The sequence below is a fragment of the Brienomyrus brachyistius genome, chromosome 9 (genome assembly GCF_023856365.1).
Source record: "Brienomyrus brachyistius isolate T26 chromosome 9, BBRACH_0.4, whole genome shotgun sequence".
NCBI classification, from domain to species: Eukaryota; Metazoa; Chordata; class Actinopteri; order Osteoglossiformes; family Mormyridae; genus Brienomyrus; species Brienomyrus brachyistius.
In genome coordinates this window covers 12,305,083-12,321,056 of record NC_064541.1, presented here as the reverse complement: position 1 = coordinate 12,321,056, position 15,974 = coordinate 12,305,083, and the positions used below count along the sequence as shown (strand labels likewise).

The 15,974-nt window shown below is 49.1% G+C and overlaps 1 protein-coding gene across 3 annotated transcripts in view; it reads right to left on the bottom strand.

Moving 5' to 3' along the window:
- Nucleotides 1-15,692, bottom strand: part of LOC125749148 (low-density lipoprotein receptor class A domain-containing protein 4-like) — a 61,641-nt gene extending 45,949 nt beyond the window's left edge. The window contains exon 1 of one of the 3 annotated variants that reach the window (XM_049026092.1): nucleotides 15,528-15,692. The gene's annotated coding sequence lies outside the window, so the exon portion shown is untranslated. Of the gene's footprint in view, nucleotides 1-8,060; nucleotides 8,267-14,951; nucleotides 15,016-15,527 lie in introns of those variants that run through there. The other 2 variants (XM_049026094.1, XM_049026093.1) reach the window with 2 other exon arrangements.
- Between the last annotated feature and the right edge of the window lie 282 nt (nucleotides 15,693-15,974).

Below are 15,974 nucleotides of genomic sequence, written 5' to 3'. Positions count from 1 at the left end.
ATTATCCTGATTTAAATCGGATCGTGTCCTGCTTTCAGAGTAAACAATTTAAACGCTCGAGTTCTGTTTCAGTCGGCGTTACACATCGTATACACGCATATTTAATGGGGGCTATTTAAAGACACCGGTTCCACATTAAATGAAACATTATACTAGCAAATTGGCAAAATTGTGATTTCGTCTGCGCTAACTACTTGGCAAGTACCTCAGGAACGTACACCAGAGCCTTTGATTGACAGGTGCTTATTGGCGTCTAAGCAAGGGGACACAACAAAGACGAAGCTGACACAGGCACCAGCACGTCCAAGCTGCAAGTTCAGCGTCTCACACTGCCTGGCCCCTCCCCCGTGGCGCCGTTCCCGAGGCGCTACACAACGTCAGACATCACTGGCTAGTGGCTGTCCGAGCATGACCCATTGGTTAGGCCTGTGGGAACACCCGACAGACTGTTGAGGGGGGGGGATTCAAACCGGATAAGAGTAAGACGTAATTTTCACACCAATATACACGTCTCGTAATCTGTCACAAAAGAACTGCAGTGAGCCAGCAGTGTACCGTCCAAACAATCATAGGGAAAAAAATAGCTTTTCCATGACAACTGCTTCCCCTCAGCTGAACAATACTGTCATTACTCAAATGGGAGAGTATAGACTGTCCCCACCCAGCCCTGGGGGGACACACATGTACTAGGTAAGGATGTATTTTAGTACACCCTTTAGGTGTGGAGCAAGAACGGTGGCTCAGTGGGTAGCACTTATCACCTCATGCCTCCAGGGGTGGGGGTTCGAGGCCTGCTCTGTGTGTGTGCAGAGTTTGAATGCTCTCCCTGAGTTGTCTGCCTTTCTTCTGGTTGCGAATTAGTCTCCATGCAGGCAGACTAATTGGTAGCTCTGTAGAGTATGACCTCGTGTATGCGTACTCCGATAGGCCGGCTCTGTAGAGTATGACCTTGTGTATGCGTACTCCGATAGGCCGGCTCTGTAGAGTATGACCTCGTGTATGCATACTCCGATAGCCGGCTCTGTAGAGTATGACCTCGTGTATGCGGTACTCCGATAGGCCGGCTCTGTAGAGCAGTGTTTCCCAACCTTTTTTGAATTGTGTACCCCCTGAGAGATTTTCTCATACCACAAGTACCCCCCTTTGTCAAATGTGTTGATGATTAAATAAAAGTAGGAACGTACAACTGATTATCAAATTTAAAACATTTTTATTAAATCTCCATAACTTGAACAATTAATTCATTAAGCAACACATCCCAGATAGATTTTCTTTCTATACCAGGGCACAGCTAATGGAATGGCTGATAATATTTACCCATCATCAGGGAAATTAAATATAAAAATTTTTCCACGTACCCCCTGTAATGTGCTCGCGTACCACTAGGGGTACGCGTACCCCCCGGTTGGGAATCACTGCTGTAGAGTATGACCTCGTGTATGCGTACTCCGATAGACCGGCTCTGTAGAGTATGACCTCGTGTATGCGTACTCCGATAGACCGGCTCTGTAGAGTATGACCTCGTGTATGCGTACTCCGATAGGCCGGCTCTGTAGAGTATGACCTCGTGTATGCGTACTCCGAATAGACCGGCTCTGTAGAGTATGACCTCGTGTATGCGTACTCCGATAGGCCGGCTCTGTAGAGTATGACCTCGTGTATGCGTACTCCGATAGACCGGCTCTGTAGAGTATGACCTCGTGTATGCGTACTCCGATAGGCCGGCTCTGTAGAGTATGACCTCGTGTATGCGTACTCCGATAGGCCGGCTCTGTAGAGTATGACCTCGTGAATCCGTACTCCGATAGATGGGCTCTGTAGAGTATGACCTCGTGTATGCGTACTCTGATAGACGGGCATCTCAACCAAGGTGCCTTTTGCCCTGTACTGGCTGGTATAGACTCCAGATCCTCTAGATCCTGACCAAGATCAGCTTTTGGGATGGATCATAAAAAACAGCCTGCTTTGTGATCACAAAGTACTGATATATGCACAACCCAAACCAGGATAAACGATTAGAATATGGATCCATGGATGAACAGAAGTACTGATAAATATTTAGAGGGTCATTTAAAAATCCTTTAGTTTCTGGTCAGTGTCAAAGTGTCTTTTTTGATTTCATTGATATTTACTTTCTTTTTGAGGCCACCGTACGCTGAGAAATGGCACAAATGGCACACAAACTGATCAGCAGCTGCCCTCCGCTCTCAATCGTACAACAGACAGATAATTCTGGTCGGCATAAATACAGTCTGTGGTGGCCCTAAACATCCCCATAGATCCTGAGTAGGTCAGAATGTTCGGGGCCCGGAGACTGAGAATGTTCAGGACCCGCAGACTGCAACATCTGCTTAACAAACCAACATTCATTCCTATGTCTGCTCCCCCCGCCCCCAATAGATGACAAACCAACCTCTCATACTGGGCTGCGTAGTCAAAATAATGACAGATGAGCCTTCGCACGCTGAAAAGCTTTCTGACGTTCACATCTCCGGGGCAAACTTTGGTGCGAAGCAGACTCTCCGTTACTCAGAATCTGCCGGGGGGGGGTGAAGGAGGAAGACGTCTCGAGGCGAAATCCGGAATGATGTATTGGGCTGTCTCACCAGGCAGAGAGACGCAGGCGGCGGGTGGCGGAATACATTACCGCTCGCTCCACGGCCCGCCGTTTGCGGCGCAATGCGAGCATTTTCGCCAAACTTTCAAAACAGCTTCCCGCACAACCTCTAGCCCTAATTCTTCAAGTCACTGCAGGCATTTCGCGGAATTAAAATGCGACTTCCTGCCACAGATCCAGGGCCTGATGCACATTGTGTCATCGCACCCTGTCGGAAACTAACTTCAGGGGGATCAGGCTTAAGGTTCCGGGGCCCAAATAAACAAAGCTGACAAATCATCGGTTAATCTGAGATGTCGTCCACATCACGGGACACCACACTTAGAACATACAAAGAAGATTAGATAGATAGATCGATAGCTAAATAGAGAAATAGAGAGTTGGGGGGGGGGAAACGCAGAATTAAGTGGAAAAAAAATCAACACTCCACATAACTAAGATATTTATATAAAAAATGTGTGCGAGATGTACTTTATGTAAGCAGACACCTAGACAGCTGGCTTAAGAGCCTGACCACACGCACCTGCAAATAGGACACAGTGAGCGTCTCTCTAGTTCAAGCTGTTTTACAGCAGGAGGGATGTAGCCAGTTGACCACTGGGCAAGACCTATTGTCCCCAAAACCAGCATGGCAGACCACCCCGCTCCCACTTTAATAATAACCACACAAGGCATTGCACACCGGTCCTTGGCAGGCTAGCCCGTAACTCCCAGGATTCGGTTTTCCACAAATGGGGGGAGATGTCCCTCCCTGCCCGGTGCCGCACATTTTAATTAGCTAGAGTGCCTTACAGCAGTGTGTTCGGAGTGAAGGCGAACCTCGGGGCTACGCTGTAATTCTGACATTGATCAACGAGCTAACAACTTCTCCACTTTGTGCATAACAAAGAGCAGGCTGCCATTGGAAGAGAAAAAAAAATACGATAAAGGCATAGGACTCTCCTGTATGCCATTCATCAGCTGTAAATGTAAATGAAAAAAAAAACGAAAAAAAAAAAAACCGATTAGGATGATTGCAAGTGCTCAGGGCACCAGGTTCTCATATGTAAAAAATATCATGCGCATTTACTTAAAAATTATAAAGCTCTTCCGCTACTTCGAAAGTAAGGACAAAAAAAGGGTGTCAGATGCAGGAGATGCGTAATGGGCCTGAAATGCGGTGACGACACCGGAATTCTCACCCGGAGCCTGGAGGACTTGGGAACGCCGGCTAGGGAAACCCTGGCTTTGGGTGATGGTGAAGCAGCCAGCTTCCCAGTACCTGATCCACATGCACTGATATCCAAACCTGGTATCCAACCCCACAACAAAAGAGGTGGTGAAAAGTCACAGAGGACCCGCAGCGAGTGTGGGCGAGTGGCACAGGGAATGGTCTACATTATCCCCAAGGTCAAAACCCTACCCCAACTTACTACCCTGGCTATTCTGATCACATGAGATCTCAGTGGAGATACACCACCCCCCCCCCCCAACCCCAGAAGAGGAACAGCTCCCACACAAGGGCTCATACCCAAGATATGCTCTACTGCCACCACGGCAAGGGAGAACACAGGCATATCCAACAGGCGCACACCCACACACCCAGGGTATTGCGGTCTCTCTCTCTCTCTCTCTCTCTCTCTCACACACACAAACACCTGTGCTCATATCTTTATGGGGACCATCCATTCATTTCTATTTGCAAAAACCCTAGTCCCAACAATGACAATCTTAACCATCCATCCATTTTCCGAACCGCTTATCCGACTGGGTCGCGGGGGGTCCGGAGCCTATCCTAAGGTTGGGCACGAGGCCAACCTTAACCACAAGTAATCAAACAAAATGCAAGTCTTTTGACATGTTTTTGAGTTTTATGTTTGCAGTCTCAAATTTTATAAAGTTGAACTTCCCGCTTCCCGAAAAAAAATGGTCCCCCACATCATCAAAATAGCAGGTTTTTAATCACATTGTGGGGATGTTTGGTCCCCACAATGTAATGCATGTTTGACCCACACACACACACACACACACACACATATATATATACCTGAGCAAGATTCTGTACACTATCACATATACTGACTTATATGGTCTCTCAGACACGTGGTTGAACACAAAGTTTGAAAAATATGGGCCCAGTTTCAGACAGAAGCCCACAGTTCTGCAGTCAGTCTCTCGTCCGTCTCTCTCACACACATACGTGCGAGCACAAACACATGCATACACAAAAACACAGACATAGAAGCTCACTGGCACACACACACATGCAGACACACACACACACACACACACACAGGGAGTGACCAAGACACGGAGGTCACGATGCAGAAAGGGGACGCCCTGCTCCGGCTGGATTTCACTTTCACTCTGAGGAATGGGCGCAATGATCCCCCCCCCCCCTCCCAGTGTCGCCCCCCCCCCCCGCCTGTCTGGGCTGTACGATTGATTGGGCCCGTCTGAGTGAGTCACTTGAGCGTTGCAATGCCTCTGATGGCACGGGGCTGATTTAACGAGCGACCACCCCCCCTCCCCCACCGTCGCCCGGACTGCCTGGGATCGCATTTCCACCCAGACAGTGCGGGAGAGCAGCCCAGCAGACGTTGCGGATGTGGCTGGGGGGCGGGGGGGGGGGGGGGGTTGTTAAGGGGGCCAGGTGGAAATACACAGAAATTATTCAAATCAGAGACCCAGAACCTAGCAAAAACCTCCTTCGTCATCATCATCCCCAGTCCATTTGCATGTACATGCATGTCTGTGTGTGTGTGTGTGTGTGTGTGTGTGTGTGTGTGTGTGTGTGTGGTGTGGGGGGGGGGGGGAATTGGTGCCTGATTTACTGCCCCTCACCCCCCAAGACCACCTCTTCGTCTCTTGCTCCCACAGACAGAACCCGCAGCACAGACCCTCCGTCTGTCACCCTCGTTGCTGGGATATTCGCCAGATGCCTCGACGCATTCCCTGTTTCTCACTGTGGCCAGTTTGAGTTTCTACCCCCCCAGCCCAGAGGTCAGAGGGCGTGACCATAGAGCCCCAGCCTTGTAGAGGAAATTACCAGAGTCGCTCAGGTGTCATGACCCAACCATGACCCCCCCCCCCCTCACAGCAGTACCATCCCCTTTCTTGTCTTCAGGTCAAATTCAAACCCAAAGCCAGTCCTCAGATCCCAGCCAAGCAGGTCTGCCACCTCACACCCCATCCTCAGAAAAATCCCGAGCTGGGAAGTGGGCCTTCCCTGTCCGACTCAGACCAACACCTTTGCCCTTGAGAGGGATTTTTATCAGAGCTAAATCTTCAAACCAGGCCACCCCCCTGGCTTTGAATGACTGGCACAGGGCAGCAAAAACCGGCAAAAATCCCAAGTTGATATCAACTTTCCTCTGCCAAAAAATTTGCATTATATAAATTTCTTATTCCAATATTATTCTTAATATTTCATGAGCAATATTTTGAAATACACTGATCACTCAGGGTCAAATAAATGCAACACCCCTAGAGAGATCCAAGCTTTTGGGAGAGAAGGTGGAGCCAAGAGGCCCCATGTCACTGACAGACTGGAGAGGGGAACAAAGGAGGTGAGGGAGGGGGCAGGGGTAGGAGGGGAGGGGGCAGGGAGGCTTGTCCTGCCCCTCCAAAGCCTCTGGGTCCAGCCATGCCCTCCCACCAAATGATCATCAAGGAGCTTAGTGGCATGCCAGCACGACGGAGGAGAGGGAGTCATGTCCACCTATTCACCTGGCGTCCCATTCCCCCCCCATAGGGTGTCATTCCCGTGGCACCTTCACACGGAACGGGACAAACGAGGCACATAGCAACAGTCTCCATGGAGCCAGCACGCAAACAATTGGCAGCAAGTAACACCGTAACGCAACACACAAGGGGGCCAAGAACCAACGCACATCCGGACGACTTCCAGACAGACCCCGGTGGACATCTTCAGCTCAGCCAAACACCCCCCCCCCCCTTAACACCCTGGGAATTTGGAGTGAAATCTGCATGTTTCCCTGCATACACAAAATGTGAGAAAAGACCTCCGTGAATTGGGTGGGGGGTGGCTTATGTACAAGAAACTGCATAGTGGGGGGGGGGGATTTCTATTTGACTTTCAGCACCCTTTGTGTTAAAATACATAAGAGACATAAGAGAAAGATATCGAAGACCTAAAGGTTTTTATCTATAGTGAAGAAAGCTGGCAAGTGGCCTTGTAAATGCCTCCCCAAAAGAACTTAAAATAAAATCAGACAATGAAAGAATCATTTTTTAAAATACACAGCACAAACATACTACATCACCTATGGGTTTAAAAAATAAAAAAACTAATTTGACAATCCAGATATAAATATCAAAGCAGGAAGCACGTTTCATGGACAGCTCTCTCTGCCAGGCTCCCCTCTAATTGTAACAAACTGCACCGCGCAGGTCTGTCCTCCTGCATTCACAGACTTATTCAGCAGTGCCAGTGACTGCCAGACCGTAAGTAACCTCAAATAGATTCCCATCCCAGGACTGCTCCGTCCCAAAACGGGCCCGGCCATCCGTGCCACTCGGACACACCGACCTCTGTGCCCGCCTGCGGAGCGGGATTCGGCTTTCAGGAGTGGAGAACTGGCGACGGACAGCCAGCACTTCGGGGGAGAGAGTGTCTCTCAGCTCTGATCTCCATGGTGACAACGGCACTTTCACTCTCCCGTACGTGAAAATGTCTGCGTGGTGGAGACCCAGGCCTCTGGCTCAGGATGTCCCAACAGCAGCAGAAGTAACTGTTAAACTCAAATCCTGCACGGCCTCAACACTACAGTGAATACAGTTACACCACCCTCCCCCATGACACGGTCAAGGACAGCTGGACAGAGGTGAGGACAGCTGGACAGAGGTATCCTCCTGGGCACAGAAACTAACACATCCATGTGCCACAGTGATGACTACCACCCACCCGAGAACAAACCAGCACGGCCTAGCCAGGACCCCCCCCCCCCCCAGAGGATACCAACCAAACTGACCACCCGCCTTGCAGCTTGGCACTGACACACCTGCTCTGAATGCATTACACAGCCCCTGGCTGACAAAAATGCAAATTCAAAAATAAATAAATAAGGGCATTTATCCCCCCCACCTTCTGAAGAGGTTCCAGATGCTTTCATCTACAGGTGAACCCAGAGAGGAATCCTCTCCACAAAGCTGTGTTTTACCGGAAGAAGGCAGAGAGGCCACTTCCAATAATAACAAAAAAGAAAATAGGGCTTAAGTCCACTCATGCAAGTATAAATATGTAAATACGCACACTCATTGTAAAATACAGACGTAGAAAAGTATGCATAGATACATATTTCTATCAGGAATCATAATATCTGCAGAAAAGAGGGGAATTTTTATTGTATTAAATTTAATTAAAATGATTAAATTATTAAAATTAAACAACACTGTAATGGTTTCCCACCATCGTATAAACACATAAAGCTTTAAAGGTTACCTTATTTTTCTCAAGGTGATGAAGGAGAACAAGGCCTTCCTGTTAGGAGAGTTTAAAAGTGACCCCCCCGCCGCAACCACCCCCACCAGACCTCAGCTGTTTGCTCATTTATGTTCCCGTCTCCCATGGCGATGTCGGAACGGCAACGCCGGCGACCCCAGGCACGCCTCCCAGCCAATCAGCAGGCGACCTCTCAGAATTCCATTCACCGCCGTCTAGACGGGGAGACATTTACGGCTCGCCCGCTGCACCGCGTCGGGGGTCGGCGCAGAGGTCACAGACTGTGGGGGAGGCACTCTCAGTGTGAATCATTAACCCATGGGGGTGGGGGCTTGCTGGCGCACAAATGCTTAACTACCCCTTCAAAGGGTGCGTGTCCTCCAGCAAGCCAAGCGATAATTCAGCTTCGCTTATTAAAAAAAAAAAAAAAAAAGAAAAATCACATAAGCGCATAATATATTCTTGTGCTATTATAACAGTTTTGCAGTATATTGTTTTTATTTTTGAAGAATCGTGATAAAAAGGGTGGATGGAAAAAGCAGAAGATTGCAGGGTTGCTGGAGACCAAATGAGAACATCAATTGCTGATTTTAAGCATATGAAGGAAGCCTGGATTCGGAGTCACTTAAAGGTATCTTAGCGCAGGAACCCAGGGCAGGGGGGTCACACCCTGAACACATGGCAGATTTGTGCTGTATGGGGGGGGGGGGGGGCAGACAGTCAGATATCTGCAGTGCTCTCAGACGGCAAGATGATCCAGGGAGGATCGCGCTTCACGCTGCATATTCATGAAGAGGGAGTGTGGCTCTCGTCTGCACAGGGCCGCCGTGGATGGGAAGGCGTACCAGCAAGACACTGGGACACAGGAGAAACTGCAGGGCCTGAGAGCTGGGGGGGTAGGGAAGGAAAAAAAATAGAAAATAAAAAAAAAAAAATCGATGGTCCGGGTAACAGACCATCAGCTAATCCAATGACAGGAAAGGCGAGGGATGGGTGGGGTGGGGTGTTCTTACAGCTCATCCAGAAATGGCGGCAAGGGGGGGGGTGAGATGATGGTTTCAGGGGGCCGGTATCGCTCAAAGACACACCATGACAGCGTCGTCATGTATCAAGGGCATGGAATGCACCACAGAATTATGGGAGAAAATCCCATTTCAGAAGTACGTGAGCTCTGGACCACCCAAACAGTGCCCACCCCCCCCCACCCCCCCCCCCCCCGTCACCACACAGTCTGCGGGGCCCCCTGCAGGACAGAGCGTTCAACTGCGCCCCGTAAGCGGCGTTGCCTGCCAGTACGGCGGATTAGAACCCGCGGAGGGGGCTGAGCGAGCCTCCATCTGTCCCAGCCTTTGAGGAGCGACACTGGGAGAGCTCCGCAGCCATATGGCGCCCTGGCCCCTGGGCGCTTTGTGCCGCTCCCCGCCCTGAGCAGGACGTGCAAGCCACGGGTGCTGGGCTGGGCCTCCCCTCTTGCGTGTTCCGCCCTGGCTGCGGGGAGTGACCTTTTCATTGGACCGAACCCCCCCCCCGGGTTCATGTTCTCTTATCTCAGCATGTCCTCTTTCCCCCTCTCGCCTAACCAGCGTCACAGCAGCGGTGGGGGCGGGGTGGGGGTCCTCAAACCCACCTAAGCCCTCCGATCCCCCCCACCCATCCATCTCCTGACATTTTCCTCTGCCAGCAACTCTCCAGCCAGACTCGGCTGGCATCACAGGTGACGATGCCGTGCTTCTCCCAGGCCTCAGACAGCTCCCCTTCTCCACACCCCCCCCCCCAATCACACCACATCAGAGGTAGCTCTAACAACAACAGAAATGCAGCTGTACTCATGCTGCTAATTTACAGCAGCCTAACCCAGCACTAAGGGAACGGCCAAATACATAACGGACGCTTCAGACACTAAGTGGAGAGGCCCAGCTCTCACATACGCAGGCGGGCAGCTGCGCACTGGTACCGAGTACGGACGGGTGGATGATTACCACCGGAACACCGGAATCACACAGGTCCCACTACAGAAGCTCATCCCCGCTCTGTAAGGCCACTTTCCGAAGCATTTACTGCATTTCCGCCGCCTAGCACTCTGCAGTGATGTGGTGGACCGACGTGAGACACAGTAATAAATTAAAAGTCACACATCCCGGTAAACGCAGAGAGGGGAGGTGAACTGCTTTTATTTACTTATTTTTTAAATTAACGCTTAAGTGGCACAGAGTAATAGCTACACAGACCAAACAAATAATTTAACTGATCTGCTTGGAATCGTTTGAATCGTTTCAGGGATTAAAGTGAGCAATTAATCAGAGTTCCTCACCCTGGGTCACATCTGGCTCACAACAGCCCTGGGGCAGGTACAGTGGTTTCAAGTAATGCGGCTGGGTGTCTTTAAGGTAAACGAATGGGACGGGACATGAAAAGATGGGTGGCGGGGGCGGTTAATGTTCCAAGCACTTCATGAGAACACCCCCCCCCCAATTAAAAGAGAGTTTGTGTGCCAGGGCGACTTCCTTGAAGACCTTCCAGAAGCTCAGGGGGTACATCCTCTGGTTCTTCAAAGGCTGTGATGTGCCCCCTTTTCCAAAAGACACTTGCATTTTTGTTTTTTTTTTGTTTTTTTTTTGGGGGGGGGGGGTTACAGTTTTTTTTATTATTAAAATAAATATACAGCTAAAAACATAGCAGAACAAAAAGCAATCAGGAGGACTGGAATGTTGTTGCAATTTTAGAGGCTTTCCACAAAAAGTTGACATATATATTAAAAAACTATCATTTCACTTTTATGGCTTAAGGAATTCTTCAGGGGAAAAGTTCTTCCATTGTGTGCTGCACGAAAGAATTTTAAAAAGCAGTTTATAAAAACAGAGAAAGGAACATTTTTAATCATGTTATCGGCCATTCAGATGCGAGGTTCCTGGCAGATTTGGCCCAGGGCTTTTTAAGACGTCTGCTTTCTGGAAACAGCAAAATGATACGGAATGTTCGGTCAGCGTTAAGAGCTTTTTTAAGAGAGAAAAAAAAAACGAATAAATGATAAAATCTGGGCACTCTGATCCACGTCGACAGATTCTGTAGTCAATAAAATTAATACTTTCAGAAGAGAAAGAACTAAAGCCACAAACATAATGGACCCAGCGAGTTTGAAAATGTTTCGCCCTTGCAGAAAAAGTGTCTGCAAAACAAAACCAGAGAAAATGAATCTTGCCATTTCCCACTGTGTCGCCTCTAATGGCCTACAGCACACCTAGCGCAGCTATAAGCCCGCTTAAACAGGTGTGTTTTACATACACGTCATATGAATGCTCTTGGTTATGCAGTGTCAAACTCTCAAACCATGAATTATTAAATCAGCCATTTAATAGAACACTATTTTATTTCTTTTCAGAAGGATATCCATCATCAATTATGGAAAAAAAAAAAATAATAAGTGAAAAGCTATGATTATGGTTCCGGGTAAATTGCATAGGGGGGAAAAGAAAATAGAATATCATCCCGTTCTTCCCTTCCCTTGACAAGTGTCTTGCCTCCAAACTTCTGTCACACTCTCCATCCCACTGAGCAGCTAAAAACAGTCCCCCCGGGTGTATGGAAAACCATGGCCACAGACGACCTCACGCCGGCCCTCGCGCAGCTGAAAGAATCCCCGTACTGAGGCACCGCATGGCACCCCAGGCTCTCCCAGGAAGGCAGCCCGCCACAGAGCTGCGCCTCTGTGCATGGGGCTGGGCGGTCCTCCCTTCGCCGACTGGCTGCACGCATGGGAAACGGACATATTGCATGGCACGACTCTCTATTCCAACACAGCATGGGAGGGTGTGGGGGGGGGGCGACAACTGTGTCTAAATTATCAGGAGTCCGGACGGCCCAGAAGGCTGCCGTGCAACACTGCTGATTGGCCGACGGAAAGTGCTGGACACCCAATACATCACAGTGTAATTTCAGCCCCGAAACTTGACTTGGCGTAACCAATAACTAGCTGCTCCACAGCTCCCGCTCTCCATCCATTTCTCAATCTCTCATATCCCCAAGTGGCACCTCTAATACAGAAGAAGCCGTTTGAGGTGTGAGTCTGCTAATTGGCAAAGCAAAGGAGTGCCAGTCTGCCCTCTGTGCCCCCTCTCTCATGTAGCAATGCGTAGCACCTCCTAATGCTAACACTGGGTCAGCAGAGGTGGGATTGAGGGGGGAATTGAGAAAAAGACTTACTTCCACAAATGCAGTAATCAACAAAACCAAGCCCAGTGATGCCCTCCAGTACCCCAGTGGTGTCCCATCACTGGATGCCCTCCACGCGCACAGCTGTTCGAACCCGTAACCAGCTCCTTATACGCATCTGTAATTTCACTGCCAGATCTGCTTCACACGCAGCGCCAGACCTCCAACAGGTGCTCAGAGAAATCAAGCTAAACACCCAGCTTTGGGCAGGAAAAAAAAATCCTTCATGTTTCTATGTATTTTTCTTCCCCTCCATTTTTATATTATTTTTTTTCCTTCACAGCTCGCGGACGGCAGACTCTCCACACCTCCGCTCCAGCGGGGGTCCGTTCAGCATGGCTTGACGTCTGCGCATCTGCGGATCGCGCAGCACTCCAGACGCGGCTCGCCTCTGCATTATTCAAGGCGCGTCCCGGCGATGGTGGCGGCTCCCAGGACGGGGGGGGGGGGGGGGGGGGACGGGCAGCATGACGTAGCACCCCCACCAGTGTCGGCCAAGCGGAACAAGACACTTCTTGTGGTCTGCATCTCATTTGCCCGAGACCTTTACAGCCAAAAAATGCCAAGCCAAATGTGCCCCCCTCCCACCCGCAAATGGCAGCATCAAAGATACAATTTCACCTGGGGGTATCACTTCACACAATGACGAAAGGGGGAATGAGGACACCTACATCGTCTTCCTTGAGAGACAAAGAAAAGATGTAGGGTTAGGGAGGACAGAGGTACCCATCCAGGCCCTTAAAAGGCTCTATTCATTTGGGCAATTATCCGCTATTTGACCAAGGGCAACCGTAGTGAGGAAAAAAATCATATTGCTCCCCTGTCCATCCCAGTGACAAGATAAACCCGAAATCCATCACACACAAATGCTATTTCACCTAATTCATCTTCAGGTGGCTGCACTTCTTGGCAACTTCCAGAACATTCGGTGGACCAATAATTCTTTTGGCACTAATCTCGCCATGTGACAAGTGCATTGTTCAAGGTAAACTACAGATGCAAGAAATATGGGTACATATTTAATACCACAACCTGCACTTTCCCTGCTCCCCCCCACTCCAAACATGAAGCATGATGTTCAAAGTCGAAAGAACTGAGAACTTTACAATGCAGTATTTAACCCCTGCTGCCAGGAATGAAGGAAATGGCCATTCACAGTGGCTGAGAGGGTAGATTCAAGCTAGCTAAGGAGACGGTACCAGCTGCCCCCCCCCCACCACAAACCACCCTCAGATGCATTAAATATGAGTAGCCAGGGAGGGGCAGGCTGAGAGAACCAAAAGAGCTCAGGGGCTTCAATTGTGACAGAAAGGGCTTCAATTATGGATGCGCAGGGTCCTCGCCAATGTGAGGCCACAGGGCTCTAATTTTAAGGTCCACGCTGGACGCAGATGCCAGGACGCGCCGCAGCTGAGGATCCCACGTCCTACTTTCACTAAATGTTCAGTCCATCCTTCCTTTGTGCCGCTCAGCTTGATCTAATCTCCGGCTACTCCGCCGTATTTATGCCTTTTAAATTCGCATATACTGCACCAACAGACATCATAAAGACCGGCTGGGAAATGTGGGGCTGTAAGCATGGGTGCGGCCCATGTACCGGTGAGCGCATATTCCAGGAAAGGCGTTTAATCTGCTGACGAAACTCAACCCTCCGGCGCACCAGCAGCCTCTATATGAACTTAAGCGCAGGACCGAAAAGTTTTCAGACATTGATAGTTAAAAAATGGCTGTTTTACAAGCATACTCAGTGATGATACAGAGATACCATCTGTCGTACGAATATTTGCTTACAGTAAATTAAGAAGCCGACTGTAATCCAGTTACTCTCCAGTATTACTTATACGAACAGACTCGGTGGCCAGGGGATAAGTTGCTTATCACCCAAGAGTGTTATTGCATGCATATACACTCATGCAATAGTGTATATCACGGACGGTCTATGGTTTGCACGAAGAATTAATGCAAAAAAATAAAATAAATATATATATATATATATATTTGCCTTTCAAAACCGTCAATATAAAAAAGAAGAGAGCGGGTGCTGCAGCAGGGCAGGAAGCCTCAGATACACCCAGGCACATCCTCGCTAGTCAGCATTTACCGTAATGAAACCCGCCGGTGGCCCCAACATACACACGCTACGTGATTTTGTACATATTCCCGTTTTAAATCTCCCCCCATATTTGTATCAAGCAGATATCCGCATACTTTACCCGATCTATATAGTGCATAATGAAGCAGAAACTCGGCAAAGGCATAACGCAACCAAGGAGTCGGATTCACACGTATAAATGTGTTAAACCCCGATTAAATGAGAAAATATTTGTTTCAAATCTGACAAGACCGACACGCGTGATGTTAACGAGACTATTACTGAATATTACTGACAGCTAATAGGCATCATAATAGAATAAATAATCATGAAAAACAAAGCCTGGAGCCCCCCCCCTTCCTGTTATTTTACTCCGTAACACATAGTTAAAAAAAATCTAGATATTAATGGCAGTTATGTTATTAATGGCAGTTATGTAAACACCAACGTCACATTAACTGTACGAGCTGGAAAAGGCGATTTAACGGGCTGGATCGTGCAATAAACAATGGCAAATAGTAACCGATAACTAAACATATAAAAGTTTGCAGGGACAGATAACTGGCCGCAATAATACGCCATAAACCAACCCAGACGGGAGATGCGCACAGCCTTGCGCGTCTTGAAACATGGATCCGCTTCTAGCGCCCGCAGCCGACTGGACCGTGCGTGCTGGGCGGACTCGGATTACCCGATAATTTAATTCAGAGACAACATTTAAGCGCACAGCATCGGAAATAAGCGCAGCATCGGCGTGCCAGCGCTGCCTGACATGCAGAATAAACATGGACGAAGAACGCCGACAGACCGCGCCGAATTACACGCTGATGTGATGTGTGCAACATAACGGGATCGTCGGAGTTTATTAATAAATACCCAAAAGGATATAGCGTGAGGATGCTAGATCGATACATGGCAAACAATTTCCACTGACTTCCAGATTTTGTGACCGTTTAAATGCGGCCCCTTTAAGGATTGGGGATCTTAAACTTGTACAGCCTGCAGTAACTCCCTGCAACTCACACCGCTCCTTTAATGCGCCGTATTAGCCTCGTCTAACTAAGCCCGTTCGTGCAAAGCGCTCAGAAATGCCCCCGCAGTCTGCAATCCGCCGGGGCGCTTCTGCTTCAGGGTTACTGGTGCTGCTGGTGGAAGCGCCGTGTTACCTCCGGTCGTGCGTCTGTTCCAGGGTGACGGGCGATCCCTCCCCGCGGCTGTCCGGTGCGTCTGGTCCGTAACTGGCTGCCGGAGACTGGGCGCCGCGATCGCTCACGAAGACTGCGAGTCAGTCAGCGGCGCTCTGCTGCTCTCCGTGTATCCCCCCCCCCGTACATCCATACGCCTAATTTCCAAAAAGCTGTAGCGACATCTGCAGAGTAGGAGTACTAACGTAACGGCCACAAAAACCGGCAACTCCGCTAAGTTGTACATGTAGTCAGCTGTATCTGTTGGCCTAATGCAATTAAATATGGGAATTTAGTTCATGACCCCGTGTATAGTTCAGGATTGAAGATTGACCTCAAATCTAAAGGTGCAAGATACAGTGACATCCCTGCTGCAGTACATTTCAACAGGGTAATTTAATTTCTTGGGTCAAACATCCAAATGTATAG